Consider the following 19946-nt stretch of genomic DNA (forward strand, 5'->3'; position numbering starts at 1 on the left):
GCCCCGCCGAGCGGCAGAGGTAGCACCGGGCCTCTCCGGTGGAATAAAAGACCCTATAGCGGGCTCCCTGGTAGGAAACTAGGAAGGACCCCTCAAGCGCCTCTCCGTCACGCACCCCCGCCGGCAGTGAAATCTGCACTTGCCGGCGGAACGAAAGGACGTGACGGAGGGCGGGGTCCTTGCAGCCTAACGGGAGAGGGCTGATAGCAGAGACGAGCTTTCCCAGGGCAGAAAGAGCGGGTAACAGGGCAACATTAGGTAAAAAGGGAGGAACGGAGGTGAGGACGAGGCGAACGCCCAGATCTTCTAGCGGTTCTAGGGGGATAAACACCCCTCCTACCACTAGGCCCTTCTCCACCGCCTCCTGGGCGGCAGTCTCCGAAGCCAGAAAGAAAACGACCTTCCCATACATCTTGGAGGCCGCCACAATGGCCATGGGTCCTACCACCTTCGCCAACGCTTGCACGTATGCTTCCACGTGGGGCGAGGCGGGCACCAGGAGGCAACGGACACCGTGCTTCCTGGTCAGGGCGGGAAGAGGGCCCCGGGCGCTAGTGATGGTAGCGGAGGTAGTGGGTGGGCGAGATGAGGAGGCGGCAGGCGAGGGGGAGCCTGCCGCCGCCCGGGCATACGTCCTGGGGGCCGGGGGAGGGACGGTCGCAGAGCTGGTGGAGGGAACAGCTGGGAGGGGTGCCACGATCGATGATGAGGCCACAGTGGTGGGGGCGGCCTCTGCCATGGAGGGCCCAGCGGCTTTAGCGGGGCCCTTTCCTTTCGGCCCGCCCCGACCTTTCCGTCGAACTGGGGGGGGGTTCCTAGAATCTAATGGGGCAAGAACCAAAGCAGCAGTAGTAATTGCCCCGGTGCCTCCCACTGCCGAGGCCCCAGCGGGGGCGGGGGCAGGGGCACTAACAATGGAGGCGGTGGGGAAATCCTGAGGGGTGGGCAGGGGGGTAGATGGGGAAGGGACAACCAATTTCATTGGAGGGGCCTTGCGTCTCTCCATCTCTGCCATTGTAAGCAGGGAGAGACAGGGAGACACCGGAAGGAGGGGGGGGGGGCAAAAATCGGGGTCCGGTAGTAGGGGTAAACTATGGGATAAACAATCCGGGGGGTGGGGGTGGAGGGAGAACGACCCACCACAATTGTCCAAAGAGTCTCGTTTGGTTGGTTGTTATGCCCGGTCCGAAAGGCAAAGTCCAAAGCAAACAGCTGGATCCGAAGGCAGATGGCAGATCGCCAGCAGGGACGAGGCAGCGGGGGCCGTGATAGTCGTAGCAGTGGTGGGGGGGTTGGGGGCACCGGTGGATCTGGGGGTAGCTCCCTGCTACACCCCTGTGCCGCCACAGACGCAGCTGGAACGCAGTCAACTCCCCCCCCCCGAGGGTATAATTCAAAGGAAATCCCTCAGTCTTACGGCCTCTCTCCACGATGATTCATAGCTGCTCGGGCGAGTTCTCCGGCTTCTGGCATCTGTTGCAGCTGTTGGCTCTGTCCCAAGGCTCTCGGCAGCTAGGAATGTTGTAATGATAAGAAAAAAGTCCAGGCAAAAAACAAAACGGCTGGGTCTGGGGGCGTCCACTCCCCTCTCTGGACAGCGGGTCGGCAGTCCTCCCCCCCTCCTCTGGGGGTTTCAATTAAGCAAAGAGCAAAGTCCAAAAGCAGGCATCTGGGGGGGGGTGCTGGCGACCAGCCAGCACACTGACACAGCTCAGAAACACGGGAGAAAACGAAACCAAAAAAACAAAGCGTCCGGCCCAAACGCGGGGGGGGAAACTAAGCGAAAGGAAAAGTGTGAAAAATCTGGGCCAGGGGGCTTCAGGAAAGAAAGGAAAGCAGATAGCTCAGGAGCGAGCGAAGAAACGATTCCGTCTCCTAACAGGGGCGGTTCCAGAACAATCAGGAACCTTCTGGAGAGAATTAAGACAGACAGGCTGATTAGAACACCTGCAGCCAATCAAGAAGCTGCTAGAATCAATTAAGGCAGCTAATCAGGCCACCTGGGTTTAAACAGGAGCTCACTTCAGTTTCTGTAAGGAGCTGGGAGCAAGAGGCGCTAGGAGCTGAGAGTGAGAACACATACTGTTGGAGGTCTGAGGAGTACAAGCATTATCAGACACCTGAAGGAAGGTGAGGATAAAGAAGGTGTTGGGAGGAGGCCATGGGGAAGTAGCCCAGGGAGTTGTAGCTGTCGCACAGCTGTTCCAGGAGGCACTCTGGACAGCTGCATTCCACTGGGCCCTGGGCTGGAACCCAGAGTAGAGGGTGGGCCCGGGTTCCCCCAAACCTCCCAACTCCTGGTCAGACACAGGAGGAGTTGACCTGGACTGTGGGTTCACGAAAACGGCCAAACTAAGGACTGCCGTGAAGCTCCAAGGTGAGCAAATCCGCCAATAAGCGCAAGACCCACCAAGGTAGAGGAGGAACTTTGTCACACTAGCCAGAGGACATTGAGAAGTTGGGAAGCCCCGGATACTCAACGGCACTTGATTTGCTGGAAGCTCTGGTTCCACTCTATCGAAACACTTAATCGAGTGTGTTCAGCTGAAATCTGTGAGGCTACACACATGCTTAAAGTTATGCATATGCACAAATGCCTATGGCTCTGATCCAGCAAAGTGCTGAACACCCTCAATAACGCATTGCTATGGCATGGAAGTCATTAGCCATAGGTGCTGGAACTAGGAGTGCTGGGGGTGCTGCTGCACCTCCTGGCTTGAAGTGGATTCCAGTGTATGTAACGTTTAGTTTGATTCAATGGCTCTCAGCATCTGCACTGTAAAAACTGTTCCAGCACCCCTGTCATTGGCTAACTCCCAGTGATTCCATTGGGAGAGGGAATTCAGTCCATAAATCAGTGAGAGCTGCAGGTGCTAATGGTCAAATGCTAAGAGGTGCTAAGCGCCTGTGACTCCCGTGGGAGGAAAAGTTCATCTCAGAGATATCCCTCCCCTCCTAACTCCCCACAATTCAGTTCTTATGCTGCTTCACTCTGAAGTCCACCAGCTCAGTTTATGAAGGCTAGTGTGTGTCCTCTCCACATCGAAGGAGGGGCAGACAGGGTAATGAACTTACACTGGTCAGCCTTCTGACCAAGGCAAGATGGCACAGTTCTGGGGATCTGGGGGGAATAGGCTGGAGCCTCCCTATTGTTGGTTCATGAATGGCTAGGAGAAGCATTTATGTAACTCGGTTAGGTGTGCCCTGACCTGTGGATGTCTGTGTAAGTGTAGTACCCGCCAGAGGTTTGTAGCTTGCCAACAGCATCACAGTGAGAGGGATACCCCAGGTTGGACAGAGGGCTCAGCAATCCCACAGTCCAGGTTGCACCCTGGGAACCTCTGTAACAATCATACTTCTTGCTGAATTGCAAACTGGCTATCTCTGTCTATGATTAGCTAAGCAGGATCAGGCTGGTTAGTTAGCAGAAGGGTATTTCTTGAGGAAAAATAAGCTTAATAAATAATCTGTGGTAAACTGGTTTCTCCCATCCCTACCTCAGTTATTCCACCCACAGTAACCCCTCGGGGCATATTTCAATCAGTGATTCTCCTTCACCTTTGCTGATGCAGCCCATGATACCGGCTCTGATCTGGCAGGTTTCTTCTCTGGTGCAGTTGTGGGCTTTGCAGGTCACCCCTCGGGCAGGAACGCAGGTGCACCTCTGCTGGCACTTGTTCGTCAGGATGATCTCTCTGGGCTAAGGGGATGTTTAGAAAAGGGGAAATAACACAATGTAATGGAGAAAATATTATTTATAATAATTTCTGTCAGTGCTTAACCCAGAGATGTGGGGTGATGTGTGTGAAAATATCTGTTCTGTTATCATATTATTTGCTCCTAATGTTAAAGAGAAAGGCTGTCTTGTGGGCTCAGCACTGGGCCAAGGGCCAGAAATAGCATCTAGGTTTAACCTCCCATCTGCTCCTGACTCACTATGGGTCCGTGAGCAAGTCATTGCCCCTTTCTGTGCCTCAGTTTCCCTACAACGGACAAAGGGAATTAAATAATCTTGCCTTTCTTGGAGCTTTGGGCATTGGGTACTAGCAGAGTGGGGATGCCAAGGCGGATGGGCCAAAGTTCTGATCCACTATAGCTAACCCTATTCCTGGCTCATGTAGGGATTAAGATGTGGCGGTACCTTGAAGTATCTTCCACGCTCAAAGCACCCACAGGTCTCCAAAGTCACGCAGCCCTGGCCATTGAAGAAGAAGCCCTTGTCACACTGGCAACCTTCAGCACAGGTCTCCCGGCAGTCCATGATGTCTCCAGTGCAGGTGGTGGTGCAGAGGTCGGCACAGACCTCGTAGTGGCTGTTGGCTGGGCAGGTCAGAGCTTAAATAGAGAGAGAATTAATTTACGGCAGGAAAGATCTCACACCATGAACCAGAGGTACAGAGACATGAAGGGGAAGAGAGCTGGGCTGGGAGGAGAGGACAAGGAAACTTATTTAAGGTTGGTTTCCATCCAGAAGAGTTTCTGAAGAAACCCAGAGGTTTGGAATGAGATGCCTTGAAATTATGACCCTCCCCAGTGTGTTCCAGAGCTCCATCAGCATCGCGGCACTTACGGCAGAAGGAGGCGCTCCTCCAGGGCTGGATGGGGGCCCCGGCCTCCTGGCAGGCCGTCACGTAGCTGTGGATGCTCTGGCATAGGACCTGGGAGTCCCCGTTGCCCAGGCACACATCATACAGGCAGTTGCTGAAATACACACTGGGGCTGACCGTGCCATGGCAGGCGGTGAAGGGGCCGTCAGGGGCTGTGAGCAGCCCGCAGTTGTTGTGCTCTTTGAAGACATCTTTCCTCTCCTCCTCGCAGACCGGACAGCTGCTCCCAGCACATCTGTCTGTACAGGATGCCTCTGGGATCTGAACTTCCCAGGCAGACCCGAAGGATGCAGTGTCAGGGGCCACCCTGCCATCAGGGAGCAGGAACTCATCATCATGCTGTCCTTTGTAGTTCCCACACAGGCCGCACATCCGGCCATGGTAGCTCCCCGGGACTGTGACTCTGGCCTGGTAAACCAGGTCGTAGCTCACAGTGAGGCCAAAGTCAGTTTGCACCAAGACATTCCCGCCGTGCTGATATGCCCAGAGCCGCCCATCGGCCACGATCACAGGCAGGTTGTGGGACACCCCGTCCACCTGGAGAGACAGAGCGTCCTGTGTGAGCTGTGGGGAGTGGATACTGTAGGGTTTGGGTTATGGGCAGTGAGTTTTGAGATTCTGTTCTCACTGACACTTGTAGCGTAAATCCAGTATGACTCCAGATCTCACTTTAGAATAACTCCAGATTTACGCCAGTGCCACTGAGATCAGAATCTGGTTCCAGGCCTGCAATAAATTAGGCAGTAAAAGCCTTGATCACTGTATCACATGATCACTCTGGCCCACATCTCTCTCTGCCCCTCACCTCACTCCTGATCTTTCTCTTTCCCACTCCCTCCATCTCCTTACCCTGCTCTTCGCATGCACCTGTTTGGGAGCTGACTTCACCGCATCTCAGCTGTTCCCCTTGTGCAAGCGTAATGTGATTTTTGTTAGGTCCTCAGAGATCATCAGCACCGCAATTCCCACTCGAATCACTCCCCACCAATCTGTTCCCTTCCTGCTGCGCTGATGAGACCCACAGAGTCAAGGGGAGAGGAGATGGAGGCCCGAGGGAGTGTTTCAGCACAGGCTGGGTACAAACAGTGGCAGAGAAGGATAATGATGCCATTGCCAACAGGCAGATTTGCAGCAAGAGGAGGTTTAGGAGGAGAAGGAGAGTTCAGGTTCAAAGTCAATACCCAGGTTAGAAAAAATGGAGACAAATCTTCAAGGGGAAACTTCTTGTCCATATGTTCCAAGCTTGTCACCCTGGCCTACCTCTCTGCTCCCTTTTTCCTAACCACCCACCTCCTCCCTGATCCTCTCTCTTTACCATCCCCATCTCCTTCACCCACATTTGGCCTGCAGCTCTGCTTCATGCCCACACCTACACTCAGAACTATCTCCTACTTCTTGTCTAGGTCCTCCCTCCCCTAAAAACCCATGAGTTATGAACCAGGAATGGAAGCAGAGAAGATGGAGCTGAGCTGGAGGATGCTCCCTGTGCCCACGAGAAGCTCTCACATAGCAGCATCCATGAGTAATGCTCTCCACCACCTCCTGTTGGCTATGATACTCAGTCCCATCCACCTGGATGATGACCTGTCCTTAGTTACTCATGCTTTTGTCAACTCTTGACAGGATTACAGCAGTGGGCTATAACCAGACATGAAGCCCTTGGCACTTAGAAAACTTCTGCTGGTACACTCCTCTGCAACACATCTCCTCAGCAACACCGGCTGCTGTGAAGACATCAAACCTGTCCCTACGCTAGCTTTCCAGAGAGCACTGAAGTTCTCTGTCCTTATCTTCAAGGTACTCAATGGCCTGAGCCCAGGGTATCTAAAAGATCAGCTACACTTTGGGGATGAAAACCATGTGTAAGCAGGGTCTGAATGAGCTTGGGGAAAGGACTCAAGGAACACATGGTATTTGCATAAACACACCTACTCCGTCTAGGTATTCGGCAGAGGGGGCTGCTTTGCCAAAGTGCTCAATTTTGGCTGGTATTGGGTTACAAGTCACTTGTACAGACACTCTTTTCTTAACCTGTGTATTATATAATTTTTTTTAACATTTGCTTTAATAATATTTTTAAATTTGAGTGGAGGGGTAATGAAATGTTATCCTGATTGTATGAGCAGAACGGTACTTACCCAGGCCTGACTGATTGAGGAGTTTCCCCTAAACTGAAGCTCACTTGCTAAGCAGGGGGTAGAGAGGTCAGATCCCAGTGAAAGAACGGTGAGAGTCCTAGACAGCATTTGACTCTCTGCTGTATTGTTCAATCATCTCTAGAGCTGAAATCACTGGTAACCAGACGCTGAGCCTTAGATCTGGTGTGGGACCATAGGTGCCGACTCCATGGGTGCTCCGAGGCTGGAGTGCCCATGGGGAAAAAATGGTGGGTGCTTAGCACCCACTGGCAGCCAAATTCCCTCCCTCCCCCACTGCCTCCCTTCCATTGGCAGGCCCCGCAGATCAGTGCCTCCCCCTCTCTCCCCGCGCCACCCGCCCGCCGCGAACAGCTGTTGTGTGGTCTGCAGGAGGCTGGGAGGGAGGAGTGAGGATGCAGAATGCTGGGGGGAGGAAGTGGAACTGGGTGGGAAGAGGTGGGGGGGAGGGGCCTTGGGGAAGAGGTGGAGTGAGGGCGGAGCCTGGGGCACTTTGAAAAGCTGGCGCTGGTGCGTCAGACAGGGGTGCAGTGTAAGAGGCTGTACATCCTCCCCGAGCAGTGAGGTTCCCTGGTACCCTCTGGAACCACTGAGAGCTGGCTCAAGCGGTGGGACCTCAGAATGTGCGATGGCAAGGGGGAGCGGGGTGCGGTGGCAGCAGGGTGGCAGAGTAACCAGCGGGGCAGCGGCTGACGGCATAGCAGCCGGTGGTGGCAGAGTGAATGGCAGCAACCGTGAGCCTCCGCGGCTGCAGCAGTGGAGGTATTGATGGACACTTCCCCCCTGGGGGTGGGAGGTGCACTCATGCGAACACACCTCTGAACTCTGGGTCTTCACTGACCAAGGACAGCAACTGTGAGTGGGGCACAGTGGAGGGACAGGGGCGTGATGTGTTAAAAAAGGAACATTTGTTGTCTTACTTAAAAACTAAAAGGTGAAAAAGGGAGGCAAAATGCACTGCCCAATGTACTTTGGGTTGGGTGTTTGCTCATGGTCACATGCTTTCAAATCGTGCTTGTGCGTTTTCCAAATTCATAGAATCATAGAATCATAGAATATCAGGGTTGGAAGGGACCTCAGGAGGTCATCTAGTCCAACCCCCTGCTCAAAGCAGGATCAATCCCCAATTAAATCATCCCAGCCAGGGCTTTGTCAAGCCTGACCTTAAAAATTTCTAAGGAAGGAGATTCTACCACCTCCCTAGGTAACGCATTCCAGTGTTTCACCACCCTCCTGGTGAAAAAGTTTTTCCTAAAATCCAACCTAAACCTCCCCCACTGCAACTTGAGACCATTACTCCTTGTCCTGTCCTCTTCTACCACTGAGAATAGTCTAGAACCATCCTCTCTGGAACCACCTCTCAGGTAGTTGAAAGCAGCTATCAAATCCCCCCTCATTCTTCTCTTCTGCAGACTAAACAATCCCAGTTCCCTCAGCCTCTCCTCATAAGTCATGTGTTCCAGACCCCTAATCATTTTTGTTGCCCTTCGCTGGACTCTCTCCAATTTATCCACATCCTTCTTGTAGTGTGGGGCCCAAAACTGGACACAGTACTCCAGATGAGGCCTCACCAATGTCGAATAGAGGGGAACGATCACGTCCCTCGATCTGCTTGCTATGCCCCTACTTATACATCCCAAAATGCCATTGGCCTTCTTGGCAACAAGGGCACACTGCTGACTCATATCCAGCTTCTTGTCCACTGTCACCCCTAGGTCCTTTTCCGCAGAACTGCTGCCTAGCCATTCGGTCCCTAGTCTGTAGCGGTGCATTGGGTTCTTCCGACCTAAGTGCAGGACCCTGCACTTATCCTTATTGAACCTCATCAGATTTCTTTTGGCCCAATCCTCCAATTTGTCTAGGTCCCTCTGTATCCTATCCCTGCCCTCCAGTGTATCTACCACTCCTCCTAGGTTAGTATCATCCGCAAATTTGCTGAGAGTGCAATCCACACTCATGCTGGGTCCTTTTCCCTTTTTATTTGTCAGAGGGGAAGTATTGCCTCTTAGAGGTACTCAGGGGTGGTGTTTAATTTTCCCTGGTTACTGGGCAGGGGCTCAAGCCGGTTCTGTTTTGTATTGTGAGGAGAAACCCCTAGATATTGAACCTGGCCCTTACTGCTGCCCACTCCATCTGGCAGAAGGGCTAAATATGGCTGACAACTTCGTTCCTAAGGGACAATGGAAATCTCTGCAATAAGGTTAAACTTTGTCTCTGCAAATGACAGAGCATTATTAGGCACTGGTCCAAGACTGGGGAATGAACTGCACCTGGAACTAAGAACCATTGTAAATCTCCCCATTTTCTGCTCCAAGTGCCAGTTGCATTTCTTTGTCCTCCCTTCTCCAACAGGTATATATAGCAACATACGTGTATATTTAACATTATTAAGAAAAATCCACAACAAAACACCCCACTGAACACAGAACTTCCCCTGGGGAGAGGAGGAGAGAACAAATAGGAGACAGAAGTGAGTCACATTGCTTAGTGTATGACTGGAAGAGGCTCAAATACTCCAGTGATGAGCATGGAATAAGAACCTTGTAACAGGGTAGCTTGCCCCTTAAGGGCTAGTGACCTGAGGTCAGCCAACCCTTATTACTAAGTACGCACACCTGAGCACCAATCACATGATTCCCCTATAAGAGCAGATGGTGGAAGCCAGGCTGATGGCCCAGCACAAAGAGTTCTCAGGGAGAAGAGAAGAGAAGAGAAGAGAAGAGAAGAGAAGAGAAGAGAAGAGAAGAGAAGAGAAGAGAGTGCAGAGGCTGCTGCAGACCAGTATGCTCCAGCAGGGAAACCTGCAACTTGGGAAGTGAGAAGACAGGCAGGAAAAGCCTGGGAGTGACCAGATAAAGAGGTAAATGGGTGGATGTGAAAACTTTATTCATAATGTGTGTTACTTTAACAAACCAGACCCCTGGGAGGGCTGCTATTATTAGAATTTGTAAGATACATTCAGAGGCCCAAAAGGGTAAATTGAGGCAGCTCACCTGTAGAGTGACCTCTGGCCATGAGGGGACAAACTAGTATAGAACAGAAGAGAATCTCTCCTGTCCAAAAGGAATAAAAAATGATCTAAATGAGGATCTGGAGAAGGACTTACCATAATGAGCCCCTGTTTGCTTTGCAGCAGGGTGAGTGTGATCCCATACACCTGGATGGACACCAGCTTGGCCATGGACACATTCCTAGTGACCCAATCTTCTTTCTCTACACTGATAGTGAATGGTGTAAGGTGACTGGCATCAGTGCAGGTCTTGGCCAGGATGTAGGTGCAGGTGCCTTGGAAGTCAAAGGGGACCCCGTCGAAAGAGAGGTAGTGGGGATGGCCAAAGGCAGAACAGGTCACAGATCCAAATGGGTGGCATTTCTGGATGCCGTCCACCACACCACATTCCTCACCAGACCCGCAGGAGAATGCCTTACACACAACCTCCCCACCAGCCTGACACAAGCACTGCTCCTCGCATGAACCGCTCGGGTGGAAGGTCTCCCCGGCCTGGTAGTAAAGTCCCCAGTGGAGGCATCCGCACTGGGAAAAGGGGACGCAGTGGTCACCACTGAGAACAAAGCCCTCGTCACACACGCAGCCTTCCTTACACTGGGTCGTGCATTGCACCGGGGCATAGAGGTTGCTGCATGTCAGATCGCAGCTACTGCTGCAGAATTCGTAGTGACTGTTCGGGGGACAGGACGGATCTGTAATTAGAACAAAGAGTTAGCTCACATCGTGCCTAAACAATGTGCGCAATGAACCATCACAGAACATGCAATTTCATTCAAGCTCCTAATTTTCTATTTCCTTAGTTTGGTTAATTAATAAAAGGCAGCCTCTCTAATTCGGTCCCAGGTCTGGGGACTGGGTGCCCCAGAGACACCAGGTAATGGGATATAGACAATCTCTCTCCAAGGGTTAGGCTTCTAATCTGGTCCAAGATCAGGGTGTAGGGAGTGGAGGGCTCATGGGCCTGGAATTGTTCTGTAGAACTTTTCACCACTAGATTTTTGCTTTGAGTCCAGGGCACTAGTGCCTAAAACTCCTTCCCAGGTGATGGCTTATGGGAGATGAGTTGGTGGCTTCCCACACCAGTTCCTAATGCACCGACATCTCAATTACTAAGACTCCATTGACTCCCAGCTCTGATTATTTCCAGTCTCAGCAGGGAAGCCAAGGACTGGATGGACCATGGAGGGAACTACTACATTCCCAGACAGTGCCTCTCTGGCCTGGGGTGCATCACATTGATAGGGCATGGTGAGGGGGCAGCTCCTATGACTGTACCCATCGTTTGGAGAGAGGGCTTCTTTGTCACTTAAGAAACATTCTGCAGAACAGGATAAGCTGAGCATTTAGATCAACAACTACCAGCCAACAAAAACTAACAAGCCCCATGGGGCAATCAGTAGTGGACAGAGGCGACTCACAGCAGAACTTTGTCGTCCTCCAGGGATGCACCACAGCTCCAGCTTCCTGACATGCCTCTGAATAGCCAGCAACGGCCTGGCAGACGTTACTCTCCTGCCCACTGAGGACGCAATAGCCGTACACGCAGTCTATGAAGTATCCATGGGGGTCCACTTTGCTGTGACATCCTCTGAAGGGGCCATTCTTGTCTAGGATGAGCCCACACTGTCCTCTGCTACTTCGTTGTTGTTTTTCAATAGCCTCTACACTTGCGCATGGTGGAATCGTTACTGCAGAGCATCCCCGGAGGTCGCCCACCTTCCAGCTCTGGCCAAAGCTGACTGGGCTTGGTGCCAGCGTGCCATCTCTCATGAGCAAGTCGTCCTCCCTGTCACTGTTGAAGTTGCCACACAGACCACACACGGCTCCCGTGTAGGTGACTGGCAGAGTGACCGTGATGCGTCCTGACCACCCGGCATAGGTAACGGTGAGACCAAAGTCTGTCTGGATCACTGTGGCCCAGCCCTTTCTATACACAGTGATTTTCTTATCATTGAGGTTGAAGGGAAGGTTAATCAGGAAACCGTTCATCTGTAAGTGCAAATCATTCAATATATGAAACATCGCTCGCTCATGGTGGAGCCTCTCACTCCAGAACAGAGCTCCAGCCCATAATTATAATAAAAATCCACTTCTGTTTAACTTTTGTCCAGTCTGCCTTGCTCCCTTCCCTACAACCTGCCTGAATCTCAGCTCTCCAGACTGGGCAGGATCCTCCAACCAGACTTTCATTACCTCTGGCTTTGGCTATTGCAGTTCCCTCCTCTCTGTGCTACCTGAGCCCCAGCTCCCCAGGTTCCTACAAACGTTGGATGCTACTGACACTTTCTGACCCATCTCAAGTGAAATGGCAGCACCCCGATCCTTAAATATCTCCATCGGCTCCCTGTTCGTAGAAGAATCCAGTTCCCATTCATTCTATATTTCACAGTCCTTCCATGCCCTGTCTGTAACCTGCGTTGATGACACAGGTGACTTTCTAGAAATGTTATAGAGAGACCAGAGATAATTTGAGACACTCACCAGGACTTTCCCAGGGAATTGATTGCTGAGCCTGAGGTTGGTCTGATAAACCTTGATCTGTAGAGGAGCGGTATTGTTCTCCTGGAAGTAGACTTCAAAGTCCACTAGTCCCTCCGCCTTCTTGCACAGGGCTGTGAGCTGGTAGCGGCAGGTGCCTTGGAAGTCGTATCTCTGTCCATCAAAGGTGGTGTAGTGCAGATTCCTTGTCACAGAGCAGGTGGCGTAGCTGGAGGGGTAACAGCCCCGTACGCCGTTCACTAGCCCGCACCTCTCTGAGTGTTTGCACGTAGAGGCCACGCATTCGACTTGTCTAGTGGCTGCATTGCACATGCACCGTGTCCCACATACCTCATCAACCCAGAAACTCTCATTGGGGGCATAGGGGCGCCCTTCAAACTGGCACCCACAGCTGCTCTTGGGGATGCATTTGCCCTGGCTCAGCACAAAACCGTCCTTGCACTGGCAACTTTCCACACAGGGGTCTTGGCAGCTGCTAGGGGCTGACTGATCCACACACGTGGCTGGGCAGGCTGTTCCACAGAGCTGGTACTGGCTGTTCTCCAGCGGGCACTCCATGGCTGGGGAGTGAAGGACCCACAGATTTAGCAGCAAATTCTCTCCAAGCAAAAGCAGTATTTAAAATAGACAGGGGGGATGCATCTTGTGGGGCTATGAGAGCCCTTGAATTCTGGTGACCTCAACAGGAACAGAGGGCGCTCAGCACGTTGCAGGAGGTGCTTAGCACCTTGCAGGGTCACGTCCATTTTTAAGAAGAGTGGATATTGGATAGATACCTCTTTAATGTGTTTAATTAAATAAACACTGTGACGTTGCACTCCATATGCTTTATGGAAGTGTGCTTAAGAATATGACATATCTGGAATAGGCTGTATGCTCAATGCCCCTTGTATGGTGTCATTAGGTTGTAATATAAGCTTGTAATCTACTAAGTGTGTTCATCCTAATTGGGTTGCCTGTATTATTTCTATATCTGGAGTTAGGAGAATAAAATATAAACTTGTATCACTGAGGTAAACATATTAAGTGGAGGCCATTAAGGGTGCTCCAGAAACAAGCAGTTGTAAATGGACTTAGTTACCTGAAAGCCTTCTTGTGTACCTGTGAGCCAGCCCATGGGGAATGTGTACTAGGGGTCCTACAGTGACTTGTGACCATGTCACCTGATAATGAAATCCATCTTAAATCTGGTACTTTTCCATTTAGAAGGAGGGGTGGGGACCCAGAGAGACAAAAGATTCCTGCCTTGTGCCAAAGCTATAAACGGGGGTGGAGCAGGATAAAGGGGTCCAGTCATGAGAGAACCCCTGCTTACCACCTGAGATGTCTGCTGGATCTAACAAAGACTGTACCAGGGGAAAGGATTGGGCCTAGACTAGGAAGGAGTGTAGTCAGTGAAAGAAGCTTACTGGAACATCTTTGAGGGTGAGATATTACAGATAATCAGTTTCTTCATGTATTAGGCTTAGACTTGCGTTTTTTGTTTTATTTCGCTTTTTCACTTACTTTGTTCTGTCTATTACTTGAAACCACTTAAATCCTACTTTTTATTCCTAATAAAAATCATTTTTGTTTATTTATAAACCCAGAGTAAGAGATTAATACCCCGGGGAGCAATCAGCTGTGCATATCTCTCTATCAGTGATATAGAGGGTGACCAATTTACAAATTTACCCCGTATAAGCTGTATACAGAGTAAAACAGATTTATTTGGGGTTTGGATCCCATTGGGAGCTGGGTATTTGGCTGCTGGAGACAGGTAACCTGTTGAGCTGTTTTTAGTTAAAGTGTGCAGCTTTGGGGGCGTGGCCCAGACCCTGGGTCTGTGTTGCAGCAGGCTAGTGTGTCTGGCTCAACAAGGCAGGGTTACCAAGTCCCAAGCTGGTAGGGAAAATGGGCTCAGAAGTAATTTCAGCACATCAGGTGACAGTCCCAAGGTGATCTCTGTGACTAAACTTGTCACAAATACTATTGGGAATTGTGTGATTATAGGAGATTTTAACTTCCCAGATATAGATTGGAGGAAAAATGCTACCAAAAACAGTATGGCCCAGATTTTCCTGGATGGGATAGCTGACAGATTTCTTCACCAAATACTCACTGAACCAACAAGATTTGATGGCATTTTAGATTTGGTGAGTAGTGTGGACCTTGTAGAAGAACTGGTGGTAGGGGACAACCTGGGTTCAAGTGATCATGAACTAATTCAGTTTAAACAAAAATAGATCTGCAACCAGGATCCTTGATTTCAAAAGGGCAAACTTTAAAAAAAAAAAAAAAAAAAAAAGGGAATTAGTTAGGATCCAGGAAGTAGACTGGACTGAAGACCTCAAGGATTGAATGTGGAGGAGGCTTGGAGTTTCAGAAACAATCTGAAGCCTGCATTCCAAGCAAGGGGGAAAAATCCATAGGGAAGGGTTGCAGACCAAGCTGGATGAGTAACCGTCTCAAACAGGTGATTAAGAGAAAGCAGAAAGCCGACAAGGAATGGAAGAAGGGATGGATCAGGAAGGAAAGCTACCTCTTGAAGGTCAGAAGGTGTAGGGATAAAGTGAGAAGTGCCAAAAGCCAAGCAAAGTTGGACATTGCAAAGGAAATTAAAACCAAGAGTAAAATTTTCTATAGCCATATAAATAAAAAGGAAAGAAGAATAATAGAATCATAGAAGATTAGCATTGAAAGAGACCTCAGGAGGTCATGTAGTCTAATGCCCTGCGCCACGCAGGACCAACACCAACTAAATCAGCCCAGCCAGGACTTTGTCAAGCCGGGCCTTAAAAACCTCTAAGGATGGAGATTCCACCACCTCCCTAGGAACCCATTCCAGTGCTTCACCACCCTCCTAGTGAAATAGCGTTTCCTAATATCCAACTTAGACCTCCCGCACTGCAACTTGAGACCATTGCTCCCTGTTCTGTCATCTGCCACCACCGAGAACAGCCGAGCTCTATCCTTTTTAGAACCCCCCTTCAGGTAGTTAAAGGCTGCTATCAAATCCCCCCTCACTGTTCTCTTCTGCAGACTAAACAAGCTCACTTCCCTCAGCCTCTCCTCGTAAGTCATGTGCCCCAGCTCCCTGATCATTTTCATTGCCCTCTGCTGGACTCTCTCCAATTTGTCCACATCCTGTCTGTACTGGGGGGCCCAAAGTTGGACACAAAAGTGGGACCACTAAGCACTGAGGATGGGGTGGAGATTAAAGATAATCCAGGTATGGCCCAACACCTAAAAGAATACTTTGCCTCAGGTTTTAGTAAGAGTAATGACGAGTTTAGGGGTAGTGGCAGGGTAGCTAATGTGAACAAGTATATGGCAGTAGAAATTATGGTATCTGAGGTGGAAATCAAACTCAAAGAGCTTAATGGAACTAAATCATGGGGCCTGGATAATCTCCATCCAAGAATATTAAGGCAACTGGCACATGAAATTGCAAGCCCAATAGCAAGGATTTTTAATGAATCTGTAAACTTGGGGGAGAATTTCTAATATTGGTCCTATTTTTAAGAAAGGGAGAAAAGTGATCCAGGAAACTACAGGCCTGTTAGTTTGACCTCAGTTGTATGCAGGTCTTTGAAAGAGAAAGCAGTTAAGGAAACAGAGGTAAATGGTAATTGGGATAAATACATGGTTTTACAAAATGTAGATCATGCCCGACCAACCTGATCTCCTTCTTTGAGGAGATAACTGATTTTTTAGATAAAGGAAATGCAGTAGATCTTACGTACCTGAATTTCAGTAAGGCATTTGATACAGGTCCACATGGGAAATTATTAGTTAAATTGGAGAAGATGGGGATTAATATGAGAATTCTAAGGTGGATAAGCAACTGGTTAAAGGAGAGACTACAACAGGCCATATTGAAAAGTGAATTGTCAGGCTGGAGGAAGGTTAATAGTGGAGTTCCTCAGGGATTGGTCTTGGGATCAATCTTATTTAACATTTTTATTAGTTTCAGAGTAACAGCCGTGTTAGTCTGTATTCGTAAAAAGAAAAAAGAAAAGGAGTACTTGTGGCACCTTAGAGACTAACCAGTTTATTTGAGCATGAGCTTTCGTGAGCTACAGCTCACTTCATCGGATGCATAGCATTTATTAGTGACATTGGCACAAAAAGTAGGAGCGTGCTAACAAAATTTGCAGATGACACAGAGTTGGGAGGTATTACCAATACGGAGGAGGACCGGAATATCATACGGAAGATCTGGATGACCTTGAAAACTGGAGTAATAGAAATGGGATGAAAGTTAATAGTGCAAAGTGCAAGGTCATGCATTTAGGAACTAACAACAAGAACTTTTGTTATAAGCTGGGGATCTATCAGTTGGCAGTGACAGAAGAGGAGAAAGACCTGGGTGTATTGGTTGATCACAGGATGGCTAAGAGCCACCAATGTGATGCAGCTGTGGGGAAAAAAAGGCTAATGCAGTCCTAGGATGCATCAGGAGAGGTATTGCCAGTAGAGACAGGGAAGTGTTAGTACCATTATACAAGGCACCGGTGAGACCTCATCTGGAATACTGTGTGCCATTCTGGTCTCCCATGTTTAAGAAAAATTAATACAAACTAGAACACATGCAGAGAAGGGCGACTAGGATGATCCAAGGAATGGAAAACCTACCTTATGAGACAAGACTCAAAGAGCTTGGCTTGTTTAGCCTAACCAAAAGAAGGCTGAAGGGAGATATGATTGCTCTCTATAAATACACAAGAGGGATAAACACCAGGGAGGGAGAGGAGTTACTTAAATTAAGCGCCAATGTTGACACAAAAACAAATGGACATCAACTGGTCATCAACAAGTTTAGCCTCGAAATTAGATGATACCCATCACAAGAGTGAAGTTCTGGAACAGCATTCCAAGGGGAGCAATAAGGACAAAACACCTTACTGGCTTCCAGACTGAGCTTGATAAGTTTATGGAGCGATGGTGTGATGAGACTGCCCACAATGGCATGTAGCTGATCTGTGAGTGGTAGCAGCAATGTCTCCAACAGCCAGGGATGGGACATTAGATGGGCAGGGTTCTGAGTTACAACAGACAATTCTTTCCCAGGTGTCTCACCCACATGATCAGGGTCCAGCTGATTGCCATATTTGAGGTCAGGAAGGAATTTCCACCCCCAGTCAGATTGCAGAGACCCTTGGGATTATTTGCCTTCTGCTGCATCTTGAGCCACAGGTCACTTGGTGATTTAAACCAGTGTAAATGGCAGATTCTGTAACTTGAAGTCTTTAAATCAAGATTTGAGGACATCAGTAACTCAGCCAGAGGTTAGGGGTCGGTTACAGGAGTGGGTGGGTGAGGTTCTGTGGGCTGCAACGTGCAAGAGGTCAGACTAGATTAACATCATGGCCCCTTCGGACCTTAGAGCAGTGGTTCTCAACCCAAGGTCCACAGGTCGCTGTGGCCCATGTGACATCCTCTCAGCCATACAGGTAGTATATATATTGTGTGGATGCAGCACATATAACACTAGAGAGCTGCATGGGCGGCCCACAATGGTAAATAGGTTGAGAACCACTGCCTTCGAATCTATGATTTTATCAGTGACTTAAACTGTCACCATTTTACCACCGCTCCCATGTGTTATCAGTGGACGTTAGATACTCCAAGTGACAGGCACCTTAGCAATTCCAAGGACAAACAAGTACTGTATGTGCAACAGAACCCAGAGTCCTGATTTCCCAATCACTGCTCAATCCCAAACCACTCGATCACGCCCCCTCCCAACACCAGGGCTAGAACTCAAGAGTGCTGAGCCCCAGGCTTCCCGGTCTAACCAGCAGACCATAGACCTTGGCATACAAATCTGTACTCACGGCATCTGGCCAGCTGCCTCCATTCCCCAATCCTGACCCCCTCCAGCTGGCAGGCGTCCGCGTAGGCCTTCAGGGCCTCACACAGGGCCTTCCTGTAGCCGTCGCTGTGGCACAGATCGTACACGCAGTTGTCCAAGTAGACTGTAGGATCCACCTTGGTGTGGCACTGGCTGAAGGGCCCATCTGAGACCTTGGCTATCAGGCCGCACGAGGCCTCTTCCTTGTACTTTCTGGCTATGCTGGCGGCACAGGGCCTGCAACCTCCAATGCAATCGTGCCAGCAAAACTGATCCTCATCTTCCACTGCCCAGCTTTTCCCCAGGGCGGCGACACTGGGAGCCAGGTCCCCGTCTGGGGTCTGGAAGTCATCGGAGGGGTCCCCATTATAGTTGCCGCACAGGCCACACAGGCTGTCGGAGAAGTCGTTAGGGACGGTGACCCTCAGGTGGTTGTTCCAGTCATAGGACATGCTGAGGTTGAAGTCGGTGCGGAGGATGAGGGAGGTGCCGCTCTGATAGAGCCGAAGGGTCCCATTGTTCAGGGAGATGGGTAAGTGGGCCCTGGTGTTATTCACCTTTGCAGTGAGAAAGAAAGGGCAAAGGTCACAATCGAGTGCACAGGTCTGTCACTTATCTACTAAGCTCTACTCTGATATAGTTTTTCACTAGTATTTTCCAATTCATCAACATCAAAAGGGGTTTGAGAAGATTGTTCCTTTCCAAGGAGTTCCAAGGAATCAGGAAAGGGTCATTTAGATTCCCTATCCCCCCAAAATATCCCCCAAGCCCCTTCACCCCCTTTCCTGGGGAGGACTGAGAAATAAATACCAACCAGTTGCCTTAGTAATGTGAGCACAGACCAGACCCCTTGACTTCAGGACACTGAAATCAATCAGGTTCTTAGAAGAAGAATTTTATTTATATATATATATAAAAAAAAAAGTAAAAGAATCACACCTGCAAAATCAGGATGGAAGGTAACTTTACAGGGTCAATAAAAAGATTTAAAATACAGAGGATTCCCCTCTGACTCTGCTTCACAGTTACAAAACAGGAATGAAACTACCTCTTAGCATAGGGAAAATTCACAAGCTAAAACAAAAGATAATTTAACGCATTTCCTTGTCTTACTTACAATTTTTGTAATCTTAGGTGAATCATTTTAGGTACATTTTCAGGAGATGTTTTACGTGCCCGGTCTCTCTCTCCGTCCGGAGAGGGAACAAAAAAAGAGAGCACAAACAACCTCCCCCAACTCCCAGATTTGAAAGTACCTTCTTTCCTTATCGGTCCTTTTGGTCAGCTGCCAACCAGGTTATTTGAGCTTTTTAACTCCTTACAGGTAAAGCGATTTAGTACACCTTCCCAGGAGGGATTTTATGTTACCCTTATCTCTATGTTTATGACAGGCCCCATTGCTATTCATAGGATTTTTCCAACCAGGTCCAATATTATATCCATGATTGTGGTGTAGCCTGTTTTAGACAAAAGAACTGAGGACAAGTATGAGTGGGAGCTACTCTCGGGGATGGGGGCTGCATTGGTTAGAACCATTAGGGAGCGGCTCTTGTGGGGACAGTGCTGCATGGGTGAGAGCCCTTAGGAGGAGCACTTGAGGGGCAAGAGGTCTCAAGGAGCTGTCTACAATGTTCCAGGGCCCCTGAGGTATGTCAGGTTGGAGCAGGCTCTGTAGGCAGAGCCCTGAGCTGCCTATATGTGCCTCACTTTCCCCGTATCTTAGAGTTCAGGCAACGTCCTCCCAGATCCAGGAGTGGGGATTCTCCTCAGGTCGGGTCTCAGAGGTATCCCTGTTACATTAGAAACTGCTGGGGAATTTGTGGTAGGATGGACTTAGC

This window comes from Natator depressus, chromosome 24 (assembly GCF_965152275.1).
Source record: "Natator depressus isolate rNatDep1 chromosome 24, rNatDep2.hap1, whole genome shotgun sequence".
NCBI classification, from domain to species: Eukaryota; Metazoa; Chordata; order Testudines; family Cheloniidae; genus Natator; species Natator depressus.